At 34.8% G+C, this 16231-nt stretch overlaps 1 protein-coding gene and 1 long non-coding RNA gene across 3 annotated transcripts in view; both read right to left on the bottom strand.

Moving 5' to 3' along the window:
* LOC126820759 (glycoprotein 3-alpha-L-fucosyltransferase A) overlaps window positions 1–5481 on the bottom strand; it is a 43624-nt gene extending 38143 nt beyond the window's left edge. The window contains exon 1 of one of the 2 annotated variants that reach the window (XM_050548871.2): window positions 5418–5481. The gene's annotated coding sequence lies outside the window, so the exon portion shown is untranslated. Of the gene's footprint in view, window positions 1–1328; window positions 1852–5417 lie in introns of those variants that run through there. The other variant, XM_050548870.2, reaches the window with a different exon arrangement.
* A 2775-nt stretch (window positions 5482–8256) lies between these two features.
* LOC126820796 (uncharacterized) lies at window positions 8257–12327 on the bottom strand. Its single transcript, XR_007680141.2, has 3 exons — window positions 12053–12327; window positions 11531–11599; window positions 8257–10232 (listed from the first exon to the last, which is right to left on the bottom strand). It is a non-coding gene; the product is annotated as an uncharacterized LOC126820796 (long non-coding RNA).
* Window positions 12328–16231: the final 3904 nt, after the last annotated feature.

Here is a 16231-nt window from a genome sequence, read left to right as displayed (position 1 = left end):
CTTTGATTTCAAATTACACATTTTCGGTTTTGCACATGCATAAAATTCAAAACATATCATCATAAATATTCTCGGGATGAAATTAACATAAGTGAATAGTACACAATAACCGAGAGTCATATTATTTTCAAGACTTTTATACTCAAAAAGAGGCATTGTGAAGAAGAGATTGACAGTCATCTCATTTTTAGGATGTTGATATTTTGACCATAAAAGGCTTCTGTTCCGTTGATACATTTTATATCACCTTAGGTGGAAGTGGATGTAATTCTCTAGGAACGAACGAACGATTGATACATTTCAGAATGGATTTCAATTTTCTGATTAAATGTGGAAATTACAATTGGCAAACCATAATATATCGGTAAAGTTCAAAGGACAAGTTATATACAAGCTGAACACCTTTTTAGTGCCATTCATCATGGAGAATCTATTTATTACTAAATTTGATATGATCATTGTACCAAAAACCATTTCTTCATGTCAACATGTCGAAGATTAAAATGGATTTTTAATTAGTATTTCCATGTAAATAAAACCGACATGAACACCCCGCACCCCCACCACGACGAGTCCTTCGAGAGAAATCCTGGAATTGAAATTTCATCGATATATGCTGCTCGCTATCCAATAAATTATGTGCCGCCATTTTGTTATCCACGAACATTTAATGATAGGCATGTTTTAAACCCAATTGAACCCAAGCCGGGACATTACCTAGCATTGGTATTTGATTTTGTTTCTTTATTGAATGTTAAACAGTACATATTAGCGTGGATTAAGCCGTAAGAAATTTAATATGTTATGGAAACATCCCAATGGTGCATCGGGAATTTGAAGGAGACAAGTCGTTAACTCAGTATCATCCACAGTTTTTGACATTGCAAACACGACTTAATTTGGTCAATTTAAATTAGCATTGATGTTGTTATCTTACCGTGAAAAGATGGGCTTCTGATATCTAACATTAAGTAAAAAATCAACATTTTGTAATGAAGCGACTCGATGATCGTGGCTAAATATATCCCACAGGAGAATACCACTCTGTGAGAATACTACCGGGGTAGACTGGAATAACCAGACACCAAACAAAGACAGCCATTCAATTTCGCCGAACATAACTGATTACAAATTACAGTAAAAACAGAAACGACTGAATGTAAATCAGTTTGTATACATTCATATTACATTGTTAAATGCGTTGCGACCCATTTGTGTCCATTTCTAGTAGCAAAGAAGAATAGAGATTTAATTCTTTTCAGCACTCCGCGAAAAAATATTTAATGGGAAATGTTACAAAATTGATTTGAAAATATATACTACATTACCTTCACTAATAACAGTTTTTTTTTCAGTTGACTATTGCTTGTATAATTCTTTTCCAACGAAATATCCAAGTGTTTATAGGTAACGTAAAGTTGTACAGTCATTATATTGACCCATTTGTCACTATGTTGAACATTGTTATTTGAGACATATAAAGGAAATGGCATCTAGGGTGACACACCATAAATAAATATCTCCAAATATCTCGACAATTACGCCACAATATTTATATATATGCCAAGCCTCAAATCAGTTTCACACAATTATAGTCACTAAATAAACGATCATGTTGTACTTAATAAGCTATGACCTTTAATCATCTATAAATAATAGACTGAAAACTGGTTCCAAGTTGCGTCCATAACATCCAGACACTTTTGAGTAAAAGATAGGTTACGTGCCCTTGTTTTGAAATTAGTCTCGTTTAACCAGTCTATCGACCATTCTACGTCTGATTGACAGGTCGGGATAATCAAGGCTACTTTTTTACGAAACATAACAGAAAGCTAGAACAAGAAATTGAATTTAGAAATAAGCACTTTAGACAACTCAACAATTGTTTTAAGAAACTTGTAAAAGTAAAATGAAACTACTACTAGTATCATGTTCCTGCTAAAGAAAGTGATTCAGAGATAGTATTTGTACTAAACCAAAAGATGCCGCTCTTAACGGTACAGTTAATGATAAAGCAATTTAAAAAATAAAACAAACGTAATTACTAAAGCTGCTGTAATAACCAAGAAGCTAAATTTTACTGCTATTCAAAATCGTCAACAATAGATTTTTTACGGCTGTAATAGTTGATATATTTGTAGAGAATTGCACGTGCCATGGCTATTTATCGACTCAAAGCGAGTGCGGGGTAGTCAGAAATCAGTTCGAGACACGCAACTGAAGCGTGCACATTAAGCCGTGTCGAGACCAACTTTCTGTAAAGTGCACGGGTCATCCTACATCTGATAAAATAAAATAAAAGGGATACGGTGTCATCCGTCTACTAATTATAAGTCATCAGAAAATGCATCACGTGGTATTTCAAAGATTGTTCATTAGGTCACTAACACCCTATATTTGAAAATTTCGATGGTAATGAAATGAAATAGGGTTTAACGTCCTACTTTGCTGCATCGAATGGGTAAATGAAGACGGACATTCGCCATGTAGTATGCTGTGGGGTAATTTTGCCCGGACAGCGGCGCTACGGCCTACTCTTATATCGAATTCCAACTGTCGAGGTTTCTTTTACGTGCACAACAGTAGCGTTGTCGGTTCTAGTTCTCAAAGCATTGTTAACATTCTCGATTGAACACATTATAACATTAAAAACACTTTTACTATGGTCTATGGCCCAGGAGCATTAAAACTAAAAATCTGAAATGAAGTTTAAGATCCAAACTTCTTTCTTTACAACAAAATTGCACCATATTATCAAACATCGTTATTGAAACTTTATCTATACGCGAGCCAAGTAAGCTCGCGTCCAAGCCGTTTTTATTCCAGTCATGCACGTCAAGTTTGCACTAATAAATGCTTTTGTCGACAACTTTCTAAAGACAACATTTTGAAAACATATTGACAGGGTATAAGCAGACAAGAATATAATTCTGATCATTGTACTGCTGGTTCACCTGTAGCCTCATGAAGAAAATAATAAAGGATTGTATCGAAGCCTATAACTACCATTCATAATTTCTACTTTTCGCCTCTTCAAAACACAAAAGTCGAAAAGTAGAAGTTACGACAAAATGTGAGGCGACAACACGCTATGCAAGCCAAAATTAACTCGAAAATAGGAAATTAAGAAATAACACACAGCGACAATTTCTTATTTTCGACTTGCATTTTGGCTTGTATACCGTCTTGTCGACTTTCGACTTAAGTAATTCTATACAGTGCTAGGACTATCTAGGAAAAAGTGCTAAATTTTGGATGTTTGGGTTTGGTCCGGTTCACTGATTTTAATTGCTTGGTATGCTGATCTAAACAACATGTCCGTCTTGAGTAGCATTGCCCTAATATAAATTACATAAGCGTTGACAACTATTAACCGGCCAGTGGGAGTATCAAATAACTTAACATTTTAATTTCTAAAATAAAAATCTCATTTCATATAAAGTCTTTGATATCAGTTGTTTAGTCTTCCAAAAACCAAGTTTTATCATGCTGAGCTATTTTTGTATGCCCATATTTTCAAGTGGACGTGTATTGAGTCGCCCCTGTCAGCCCACAATTTATTTGTGGACATGCGGTTCCTTTCGATATTGGCATTCTATCCAATATTAAAAGCTGTTCTAACATATCACCATTCCACCCTTATGATGGTTGGGTTCGAATTTCATGAAAATCGGATTGAAACTGCCCGCTCCTCGTTCGCAAATAGTATAAAAGTATATAATACCAAGGTTGTGGACACTGTAGAAGTCACAATTTTTTTTATCCGATTTTGATCAAACTTAAAATATATGTCTATATTCCACGGATTTTTGTTTCTTTCCATATTCGCACATATCGGTCCGTAACCTCCTAGATTGTGGACCCTGGGTGTAACAAAAATTACAGTTTATACCCGATTTTAAAAACCGTTTAAATATACACCGTTACACCCTGGGTTTGAATTTTGTGATAATCGGATCGAAGGCTGTGGTCCCTCTAACGATTTGTATCCGGTTTTGAAAAAAACTTAATATTATATGTTTATGTATCAAAGATCTCGGTTTGATGTTCGCGTATATCGGGCCTAACTTCTTGCCTTGTGGCCCCTATTGTACGAGAAATTGTAAGAATAATACTACGAGTTCTTGATGTGGAAATTTACACGGAAATATTTATTTATGGCTAGAGATATGATATCATATCTTTCTTATCTAAATTACATCCTGGTTATATATATATATATATTATATATATATATATATAATTGAAATTAAAGATGGCAAAATAAAACTACATTTTTATGCTAACGTTTTCACCGCGATAGCGGCTCTTCAGGCATTTATTAAACAATAATGCAATTAACAATAGTCTATGACGTCACAATGTCATAGATACATTATTATACAGGCAAGGGTAGTAATTTCTTAGCCTACAGGCTACAAATATTCAATCCCACCACGGTCTTTATTTTATTTCATTTCATTTAATTTAGTGTTTTTCCTTTAAATAGACTTAATAGCAAAAACCAAGACCTCTCGGAGGTAAAAGAAAGCTATTTTATTGAGAAGTACCACCCGAAACTTAATTCTAATTCTAAATAAGAGAATAATTAAATTAAATTAAATAAAATAAATTGCTTGAACAAAGCTCTTTTCCGGTAACACAGGAGCGTAACTAAATCTGCCCCACAGACTGTTGATTAAAAAAAAAATTCAGACCGGAACCGGATACACTGGGCAAAAATAGCAATGCGCATGCCAACTTACCAAATCTCGCCCAAGCGAGATTACGCGACTCATAGAAATATTTTTATGACGCGTTTAATCAATGACGTCACATATTTCTGACGTCAATGAAAATAATTCTCACACTTTTTTGTTCTTTTTTTTTTTTACAAAATTAATCATATAATTCAGATCTAAATTAAATTCAATTCGGAAAAACGAGATTATTTAAATTACTTGTATCACTTGAGAATCTTAATTATGAAGGTTTTATATTTGACAATAATCAGCTTCGCTCTACTCAGGCAATGCCTGTTACATATTAATGTAACTATGACATTGTGACGTCAAAGACTATTGTTAATTGCATTTAGGAGATAAACACCTCCTGTTTCGCATTTAGAGGGGTGTTATTGTCCAATAGACATGTCCTGAGATCATTAGGACCCAAGACGCGTTAGCAAATCGGTTTAAGTGACGTAAAAACCAAAGAAATCAATTTTGACGTAATGAAAACGTCGTGACGTAGCGGGGTAACTGGTTGCTAATGTTACATTTGGCTCGCTTATCGTCTGGTTGCTATAGTAGCCGTATGAGTATAGACACACAAAAAAACCCCTAAAATTCTCACTTCATTTTTTAAAAGTACTTTTTGAAACAAAATTTTTGTTTTTGTAATAGATTTTTGAATATTTTGTTGTTTGTAGCTGTTACCTGACAAGGGGGTGGCGTTTCAAGTTCATCTTCGGACATATCTCCAAATATTTCATCTAATGTACCGAGATCAAAATTGAGTGTCTCCACTGTGGTTATCTCCATTAAAGTAGTGCGCATAATATTAATACGCAGTGATTTTTCTATATATATATATATATATAAGCAGGATCTAATTTAGATAAGAAAGATATGATATCATATCCCTAGCCATAAATAAATATTTCCGTGTAAATTTCCACATCAAGAACTCTGTGGTGACAGAGAATATAAGTAATATTGTTATAATACATTATTAAAGGTGTACTGTTTTGTTGACATTGACAATAAATTCGCGTTAACAAAATAGTTTATAAAGTCTAGTATTGATGGCGATATTAGCGACCTTTGATTTTGGCTTGCTGTCGTACTGTTGTCTTTTCGCCTCAGAAGTTGATGTAGTCTCTACTTCCAAGGTCACTTTTCGACTTTCGTGTTTTGAAGGGGCGAAAAGTAGAAATTATGAATGGTAGTTATAGGCTTCCATAAGATTGTAAGACAAAATAAACATTTTACCATTGGTTCACGAATGCCTTTAAGTGCCATTTATAACAAGGGACTCGAAGGACGGGGCTAGATATATTCCACAAGTAACTCAAACGGTTATGTCATATTCCTATCTGGAGAGCATGCGCAATAAATACTAAATCAGTTTATGTACATTCATATTATATTATTATTTGTGTTGCGAACCATTTGTGTCAATTTCTAGGTCCTAAATATTAGCGATTTAGCTCTTTTAAATAACAAATACATGTAGATTGTTTTGGGGTGACCTTTTCCCTGTATGTAAATAATCAGTAAATGTTCATATTTTTGCACCAAAATAGATAATTTTGGATCAAATTTTCTTTTACTGATAATTGATAAGTTCGTAAATAGTATTGTACGATGAATCAATAGGCCATTAATATTTCGATATTGACCCCTTTCTATAGAAATCAATATATAATTGGCAAGAGTTATACAATCGTAATGTGCTCAACAACCCTTGTTTTACTTATGAATATTTATCTCCCCAAGAAAAAGTTCCAAAATCATTTAATTGGTTAACATCAAATTGGTCAATATCAAAGTATATGGGTAAATAATGTAAGATATTTTATACCCTGGCTTAGACAAGCTGCTGTAGATATTACATCAAATTAATAAGCTTATTATTACATTATGTAATATTTGAATCAAATTTTTTTAATTTTATTAAACTGTTATTAAATTTGTTTATTTCTGTGTTTAATTTGATTAATTTTTCTTATTCTCTTATTCAAATTTCATAGAATCTGATTCCAAACCCATCTAGCTTTAGTTTTACATTCTAAATATAGAGCTGTGTAATATGACACTTATACAATACACCATCTGAATAGATAATAATTGGGCTACAATTTTTTGTCTTTGAGAGGTTGATGACAGGATTCTCTTCAACAAATCTTTGAGGTCACATTCCCAAACTTGAAGAAATCTGGCTGATTTCTAGTTGGTCTTAAGACTGTATAGGTTTTTTATTGCACTTTCTGTAGGAAATTCTACAGTTATGTATAGAAACGAATACCGTAGTATTCAGGCGCGGATCCAGGATTTTTTGCAGGGTGGGGGCGTCTAGGTTGGATAATTGCTTAACTTATTGCGGTGGGCTACGCCCACCGACGCGAGCGCCAAAGTCGCTAAACGCTGTAAGGGGGGGTATGGGGGCCCTCCCCCCCGAAAAATTTGGTAAATTAGATTCAATTTGGTGCATTCTGACGTATTTCCGGAAGGTAAATTCCAAAATTACAGGTCTAAAAATCGCCAATAAAATGGCATAAAATGTCCTTAAAATGTTGATGGGGAATGCTCCCTTCACAGGTGAGAAACAAAATATCTTCAGATACCATATTATGGTTGTTCTTAACAAGCTTTATTAGAAGTATCAATTTACTATTAGAGTAACCAGTCCATTTAAGTATAGGAAAGTTGGTCGGGGTTTTCCAGAGCACAAACTTTCACAGACGAAAAGTCTATACACGTGGTTTACTGTTTTTACTTTCAGCGCATAAAAATAAATAATATAGCTTGCAATTGTTGCACAGGCTTAATCATAAATGTAGAGGTTTACAGGGAATTTTCACACAAAATTAAACAGATTTATCTTCCAAAAATTATGTGGGACCTTCACTTTAACTGTGCAATGCAGAGAAAAGTCGGCGTGGCTTTTTTCTGATGAACTGCCCAACGATATTCTCTACATTTAGCTGGAGCTTTCTGTTAACGTTGATGAGGATGAGCTGTATGTGACTATTTGTTTTTCCCCACAATGGAATGAAAGTCATGACTCAACTCAATGTATACAAACTCGCAACTGTTGGGTCAGATTCAGGCTTTTAGATTTAAGTTTCTCGGACCCTTCAAGTTTTCAAGCCTGAGCGGGGGTATTCTGTAGTTTGGAAATTCGGCCACAATAGTTTTCTAGTTTTCTGTGTAGGAATGGTTACTATAGAATTCTATAGACTTTTTTTTTTATTAAATCTTATTTTGGGAATAAATATAGTTGGCCCATGATTTCTTCTAAATTGATAAGCTTATTTTTCTCTCATGCACTGTAAAACTTTTTCCGTAAAATTTACGGACAAATGGCTGGCAGCTAGGTTGCCAACCAATGTACGTAAAAATTACGACACACCGTAAATATATTTTTACGAACATGTCGTAAAAATTACGTCCAAAGATTGGCAACCTAGCTGCCAGCCATTTGTTCGTAAATTTTACGGAAAATGTTTTACAGCTGTAAAAAACTTATGGTATGATAAGCATCAAAAAGACATTTACTTAAGATTTAAAACAGAATTTAATTATTCAAAACAATATAAGATACAATTAATTCCTCAAAAATGCTTTTACATGATAGTTTAAGATATAATAAAAGACCTGAAAATACTGGAAATTGGAGATTACTGTCAGTAAGTAAAGCTAACAACTGCCTTAAAAAAAAAAAACCCTGACAACCACAAATTCATATTTTTAACACATTTGATCAAGAGCAGATTTGATATTACAATATGGAGAATGTTTAGAGATCTAACATATTCTTTGGCTGTCAAGCAGTTTGGTGGTATATTTCAACAAAAACAAAGCTCCTTTCATAATTCTTCATTAATAATAATGAACATTTGTACATGGAATAGTGACGACTTTAAAAAAAAAAAGAGAATTTGTTGCCCTATTAACAAGGGAAATAACTCTCCAAAATATTTATCAAGTTCTCACAAGACAAACTAACAAAAATTCCCAGCAATTAAAAAATGTATGTGAAAATTTCCATGGATGTATTAAATAATGGGTAGCAACAAAATATAAATTTAACAATAATCAAATTCTTGTACATGTAACATTTACATTATAATATTCAAATGAATTTTTTTTATAGTAGAACAACAACATTCTGAATCTATTCTACAAATATATAATCAGTGTGTTACAATAGAATAATCTTTTTCTAAAATCTTAACCAAGGTGTTGTAATATTTACCTCAAATCTATTATTTAAAACATCAACAACATGATAGTAAATTATAACAGTAAAACATGATCTAATGAAATAATGAAATCATTCAAATTTTTGGAATTAATGAATTTGCATTCTAAATGTTTAAATGAACAATTTAAAATCTAACAATTATTGAACCCCAAAAGTATCATGACTTTAAAACAAGAACAGCATCAATGCAGAATTCCTATTATTCCACCTTAAATGTACAGCTTGTTTCAATGATTAGCTTAATCTCTGTTTGAAAATGTATATCATTAAATTTTCCACAATAACTCTGCCTAAGCATGTACATTCCTTAGTGAGAATGGCATAAATTGATTCAGTCTCGTAGATAAAAATTTAGATGGAACTCAACTACTGACAAAGTTAATGAACCAGTCCCAAAATGAAATGTGTAGATGAGAGTTACACAATTTTAATGTTTATGCAACACGGCCGCATATTTAGAGACAAAATGAACTGAGGATAATTTTACAAATGTACCAAATTGTTGATGGACAAATTAAATGACCAAAAGATTTTTCCATTAAAGTAAACGGACATCTTATCAAAAGTACAATAAGAAGATCAAGTTTAATTAAGAAGATTCATTAAAAAGATTTCTTGCAGTGCGTTTAAAGTCTCATTTACGAAGTATCACTCATAAAAGGGTTGTGGCTCGGTCCCTTATCACCTATTTTATACACACTATGTGCTGGTGTATAAAAACTAACCATAAACTCAATAGGCCTATCCCTAAAGTTTGCATGCATGAACATTATTGCATCATAGGTTGCAACGATACATATCACAGTATTTCTTCTTGGACGTGTTTCCAGCTCCCTAGCCACTGCTTTTCCATCTGACGTTTTTGATTCAAAATGTTCCTATATCCGTGATTTGTGGTTCGCCGGAGGGGAATGTACTTTCAGCGGGACACATGTTACATTGCCGAAAGCCATCTTTTCTCCTTCTTGTCACATGAACTACAGGGGAGTATTCTGCATCGGATGAAAATGGACAGTTAAAATATCTGTACCATGTTAACCAAACCGTGGTCCAGAATTAAAAGCACCTTGAACCAAAATGTGGCATCTATACCGTCGTATACCTTCTCACAGTACCGGTATATTGTTGCTATTGTTGTAACTGTACTTCATCCATTTAAAGTTTGACAGTTTAGTGATCAGTTATACCACTTTTTGGCACACTCGAGTCTTCCTCTTTTTCATGACTTCTGTGCGTTATCTGGGTTCATTTCAAAAATGCACCTGCAAAACAAATATTCTCAATCAGGTTGTTTCTTATGACATCCATTTCAAAAGAACACATTTTAATTAAGGAAAAGGGAGCTAAATGTGCGAGAAAATGAAGTTTCATGTCCACAAACAGGAGACTAAAGAGAGAGAGAGAGAAATGGGGTTTAACGTCCACTCGACACAAACTAGGTCATTTCAGGACTAACATATGGTTTTAATTTTATTTCAATAATTCGCTTGCGCGTAGGGGTCTTTAGCAGTGGGAGGAAACCGGAGGACCCGGAGAAAAACCCACGAGGTTGGACAGGCGACCCTACTCCTTGCCACGTACAACCGGGGATTCGAAACCACGCCAGTTGACTCAATGACAGACTTTATGGTACCGCGCGCACGTGCTAACCATTCAGCCATCCAACCCCCCCAGGAGACTACACATATCACAAATACTATCAGTGTATACTGGAATAACCAGACTGCCATTCAATTTGGACATATTTCGCCGAGCATAACTGATTACAAATTACACTAAAAACAGAAACGACTGAATGTAAATCAGTTTATAGACATTCATAATAGATTATTATCGTTGCGACCCATTGTGTTCATTTCTCGGGGCCAAAGAATACAGATTTAGCTCCTTTAAGTTAGGTTGAACTTTTCTGATCATGATTCATATTGGTAGTAGCTGTAACTAACGTAACACCCATTGCTTTCCGGGTTAAAACCCATGCTTTCTTCTATCGTTACCGCATCTTGGGTTTCTGATCAGATTTTTGGACTAACCAGTGGCGACTCTGCACCTATGACAGGTAAATCTAAAAGCAGACTAAAATAGGATTCACCTATTGCTAATAAGACCTACCCCAAGGTTCAAGCTGGGAGAGAGAAATGGGATTTAACATCCACACACAACACGAACTAGGTCATTTTTGGACTAATAAACATAGAATTTTATTTCAATAATCGCTTTAACCGTAGGTCTTTTATAAACAGTGGGAGGAAAACGAACGACCCAGAAAAAATGAACACGGTTAGTCAGGCAATCTTACTCCTTTCAACGCCACTTGACTCAAAGACATAGGCTTCATTCTGACCTAACTAAGGCCCATGTTAGACCATGGATCTTATATAAGCTCCATGGTTAGACCATTCGTCCAACCACCCCTCAAATTTCAAGGTCCAAGCAGAGGGCAGGAAGTGTTGGTTTTCATTAACAATGCGCTCAACTCCCAAAATTATTATCTTCAGTAAGTTCAATCTTATAATTTTTCTTTACCGGTAGGGCCTACGTTTGAAAAAATTTTACTAACCCAGAGAAAGGCTGGGTAGCCCACTCTATAGATGACAGGAATGGCACTCAAGGATGCAATAAGCTGTGCCTAAAAAAATTAGTAAAATAAAAAATTAAAGATCATTATCCAGACAATGCTTTGACAATTCAATAAATTCTTAATAATGGTTTTCAGTGGTAGGCCTAGCCTACAGACCTGAGACTATGAACTTAATGAAGCCCAGAAATGTTAGCCCTTCATAGTTCATATATTTTTTTTCTATATCAATGTTATTATTATGTCATCCGAGTAGCCTCAACTAGAACTGAAGCCTCCAAAAACAATGCGAAAAAATATTAGGCCTAGCACTAACACCAGAGTGTATTTTTACTCTGTGCTAACACTAACACTGTGACAGTGTATGTGAGTATCATGTATGTCCATTTGTCTAGAAGTAGAAGAGTCTATTCCTACTATTTCATAAATCAGTTACCGTACATTTTTACGAATGCTAAGAATCAATCTATGTCAAACAAAGATGTGTCCCTACTGTATACTTACCTAAAACTGCAATGTTTGGTATTGACTGTAGTGTTCAACTATTGTGCTCGATGTTGAGGGATTCCTCTTTGCCGCTAACTAACGGTCTTCGCAGTAATGGCGCCCAGGAAGACCGATGACGTCACTTTAATTTAAACACCCGTATGTCATATTTACGGACGAAATTCTGTATTTCTTAAATATTAACAGACTCGTGTCTGTAATCAGGATAACAGACCTGCGCTGTAGGCGTTTTACAGAAACAAGTCTGTAAAAATTACAGAAAAGGCTTACAGTGTGGGTTCTTCTAAATTGATAAGCTTACTTTTTTCTCTTATGGATAATCTGAATTCTAATGATGATTCATCAGTCGGAACCATGAAAAGTTTTTTTCTTGGTATAACTGACATATAGGGAAAAGAATAGGTAATAAAGTTATAAAAATAAATAACAAAATCACATAAATCTTATCTAATTAAGGTAATTTAATATTATTGTAAAGGAAGTGATAAAGTATACTTATCTCTCTATCTTTGAACGAATCTGTGAAAAAACAGCACCATTCTCTTCAGTTTCTTGTTAATACTAATATTTTAAGTTGTTATACACTGAATTTTTGAATTTAAAATTCAGTCAATGGCCAAACAGACATCAAGAGAGTACATTGGCTGTTAATTATAGTTTGTCGACAGGTATGCACGGTTGACCTGGTGGCTTCAACAAATTATATAATTCGAGTAGACTGTGTTCAAATAAATTTCGTCTTTATTTCATTGACTTATCTGAAGAATAATTTATTATCTGATATTTTTGTTGTGAAGATCTACATTTACTGGCATTGTTTGGAGGGTGGGGCGGGGAATTCATTTGAGTGTCAACATGTATCACTATTTTATTCATATTATTATACACACTATTTTATACTTTATATTTTATTTTTAGTTTGTCATTTGGTATCACAATAAATTAAGGAAAACTGCATCCAGGAAAATTATGTTGGAAAAGTTTACATAATTCACACAAGTGCATCACTAAATTCTATTGTAAACTATAGTATGAATAAAAGACATCGCCAATTCATGAAATCTGTAGAATAGAACATTGTTTCTACAATATTATGTAGGAAACTATAGTAGGCTATTTGTTAAAATGGTTTAAGTACAGTATACATATAAATTCTACAGAAAACTATAGAAGGCTCATGCATTATATTTTTCTCCACAAAATTTTCTCCACAAAATTTCTACAAAATGGCATAGAAAACTATATGATTACACAACTGACTTGAGACAAAAAGTTAGTTCTATAGAAAACTATAGTTTTTACCACCATATCTATAAGGAACCACAACTGACACGAGGATACAAGTTATTTCTATTAGCAAACTATAATATATAGTTTTTACCACAAAGGCTATAGAAAACTGAAGGATTACTCAACTGACTCGAGGATACAAGTTAGTTCTATAGAAAACTATAGCAGCACCATTGAATCTGTCGGTTTATTTTAGTCTATATTTTGGCATCTTCAGTTATAAAAACAGGAATTAGAGAATGAATCCAGTTGACCAAGCTGTAATCATATTAATTGTCTATTTTCCTGAATACCCTTTTGAATTCGTTATCGAACAGAGAGAGATTCCAACTTCATATTTCCTACTGAATTCAAAGAATAACTTGTCATCCCTTCGCGCGTCAACTGATGCACACTTATTTCTCCAACAAATATGAATGAACACTAGCACACTTTCCTTTTATTCAATAATGATTGTATCATTATTAATATTACACATGTGTGCTTTTATATTATAATGCGTATATCGGCACATCAAAGCCATTAAAAACTCAATGTCAAATTCAAAGTTTATTTACTGCAACAACTTTTAACAAATGTACATAACAATTGACAAAATCGAGATAACAATCATCTGTGGATAATTTCATGGCAGAATTCGTTACAAATGCACAAAACCGAAACGTCAGAGAACCATGAAACAAAGCAGAGGTCAGCTGAAGTCAATATCGGGTATGTTCACCCCATAGAGTTATATGGACTAAGACTAGTAATTATTTCCCCTAGTGCGAGTTATAAATAGACAATTTTTCCCTTAATTTTTTTCTCCCTTCTTCCTGCATTTTTGGGTTGACTTTTTGGTCTAGAATTGGAGAAAAGGGATCAAATTTGCAATTTCATAGCAGTTTTGGGTAATACTGATGATATTACAGCGGAGGGATAGGGGGTGTAAAGTGTCTTTCTGCAGAGCAATCATTGTGTCGGAAGTGAGATTTTCACCCCTGTCAACTTCAAATCCGTGTAGCAAAAAATCTAAATGGTCAACCCCCTACAAAATTATGATGAGGAGATTGCCAAATGTTGTTCCCATTGTGCCTATAAAGATTGGAACCAACGGAATGTTGAGCAAAAAGCTACAGCCTGTGATGTTACAGTCATTTAACATTGAAGTCAATGGGCAAATAATTGCTAGTCTGAGTCCATATATAGAAACTGGAGTCCGCACTGATCACGTGACCCCCATGACTACAACGTTAAAGGTTTGTGCCGGGATGGAGCGACGGCCGCCATGTTAGTTCCGGGGAGTATGAACGTAAATACCCGGATGTTCACTATAAAACATTTAAAATCAGTGTGGCTTAAAATCAGTGTAATTTAAAGGAGCTAAATCGCTAATATTTGGGACCTAGAAATTGACATAAATCTGTCGCAAAACATATAATAATGTAATATGAATGTATATAAATTGATTTACGTTCAATCGTTTCCGTTTTTACTCTAATTTCAAAGCAGTTATGTTCGGCGAAATACCGAATCAGTTTATTTACATTCATATTACATTATTTCCGACCCATTTGAGTCAATTCGTAAGTCCCAAATATTAGCAATTTAGCTCCTTTAAATAAAAGGTGTCTAGCGTAACATGTGTTTCGGGCATATGTTTCATCAGTGACATGTGAGACGAGATATCGCTCTACGAAACTTCCTGGTGTCTTTTGCAATTTGTTTGGGGTAAGACGTTATCTCTCCCCGCCCATGCAAGGGCGGATTAGGCCATCGGGCGATCGGTCGAAGGGCCGGTCGAACAAAAAATTAAAAAAATAAGTTTTGTCCAATTCGTCTTAAAAAACCTTTTCTGCTGAACATTATTTGGAGCGACGATGATCATGTTGTATGTGGCCGGTGACTTTAACGGGCCGCCACGCCATCACTGAGGTCTGGAATGGGCTGGTATAATAGACTTTCTGGGCTGGGTGTTGTCTTGAATTCGGAATCCTGCGATGGGGATTCCAAATTTCATCCGAAAATTTCATCGGATTCACCCGACGCTGTCGCCACGCCATCACTGGGGTCTGGAATGGGCTGGTATAATAGACTTTCTGGGCTGGGTGTTGGCCGGAATTCGGAATCCTGCGATGGGGATTCCGAATTTCATCCGAAAATTTCATCGGATTCACCCGACGCTGTCGCCAGAAACGTCTGCCGATGGTTCGTAACTAAAAAAAAATAATCAATTTTAAGGCCTCAGCAAAATTTGATGTTGCTGGTCTTGACGATACAATGATAATACGTTAATTAATATGACGATATGATAATTTCACAGGTTGATGGTTGTAAATTACTTGCAGGTCGGGGTTTTGGCCCAAATTAATCGATTGATATATTATTTGACAGAGATTATAAGCAGATATGCCACCAAATCGCATATTTGGGGTTCATTTTTCATAATTTAATGGGGGAGAGCCCCCGGACCCCCCATCCGGGCTTCGCGGTCAGTAAAAGGGGCCGCTCCGACACGGGAGCCCGAGCCGGTTCCCGGCCCCAATCCGCCCTTGCGCCCATGAGTAAATAATAATATTAATCTAATATATAAACCTCACAAATTTAACAGATACAAATAATGTACATGTTATTCCATAGGTAGACATACATTGAAGGTGCCCAGTGAAGGAGACGCAGTTGCTTTAGAGTTTGTCCGACACCTTTGGGTATTTGCGTCCCATACCCAGTGAAATAATCATGTTTTTCTGATGCTCAACTAGTATCAAATATATACTCTTCATAAAAAGTAGGGGATATTCAGAAACAATGCAAAACTGCGGAAATGCACTGCTGTTTTTATTAGAGGTAACCAGTGTATGTTAATAAAAGGCCAATGCCCTACACATGAATATAAACATTTCATAT

Source organism: Patella vulgata, chromosome 5 (genome assembly GCF_932274485.2).
Source record: "Patella vulgata chromosome 5, xgPatVulg1.2, whole genome shotgun sequence".
Lineage (NCBI taxonomy): Eukaryota > Metazoa > Mollusca > Gastropoda > Patellidae > Patella > Patella vulgata.
The sequence above is the reverse complement of the archived record's forward strand: the minus strand, read 5'-3'. Positions and strand labels throughout refer to the sequence as shown.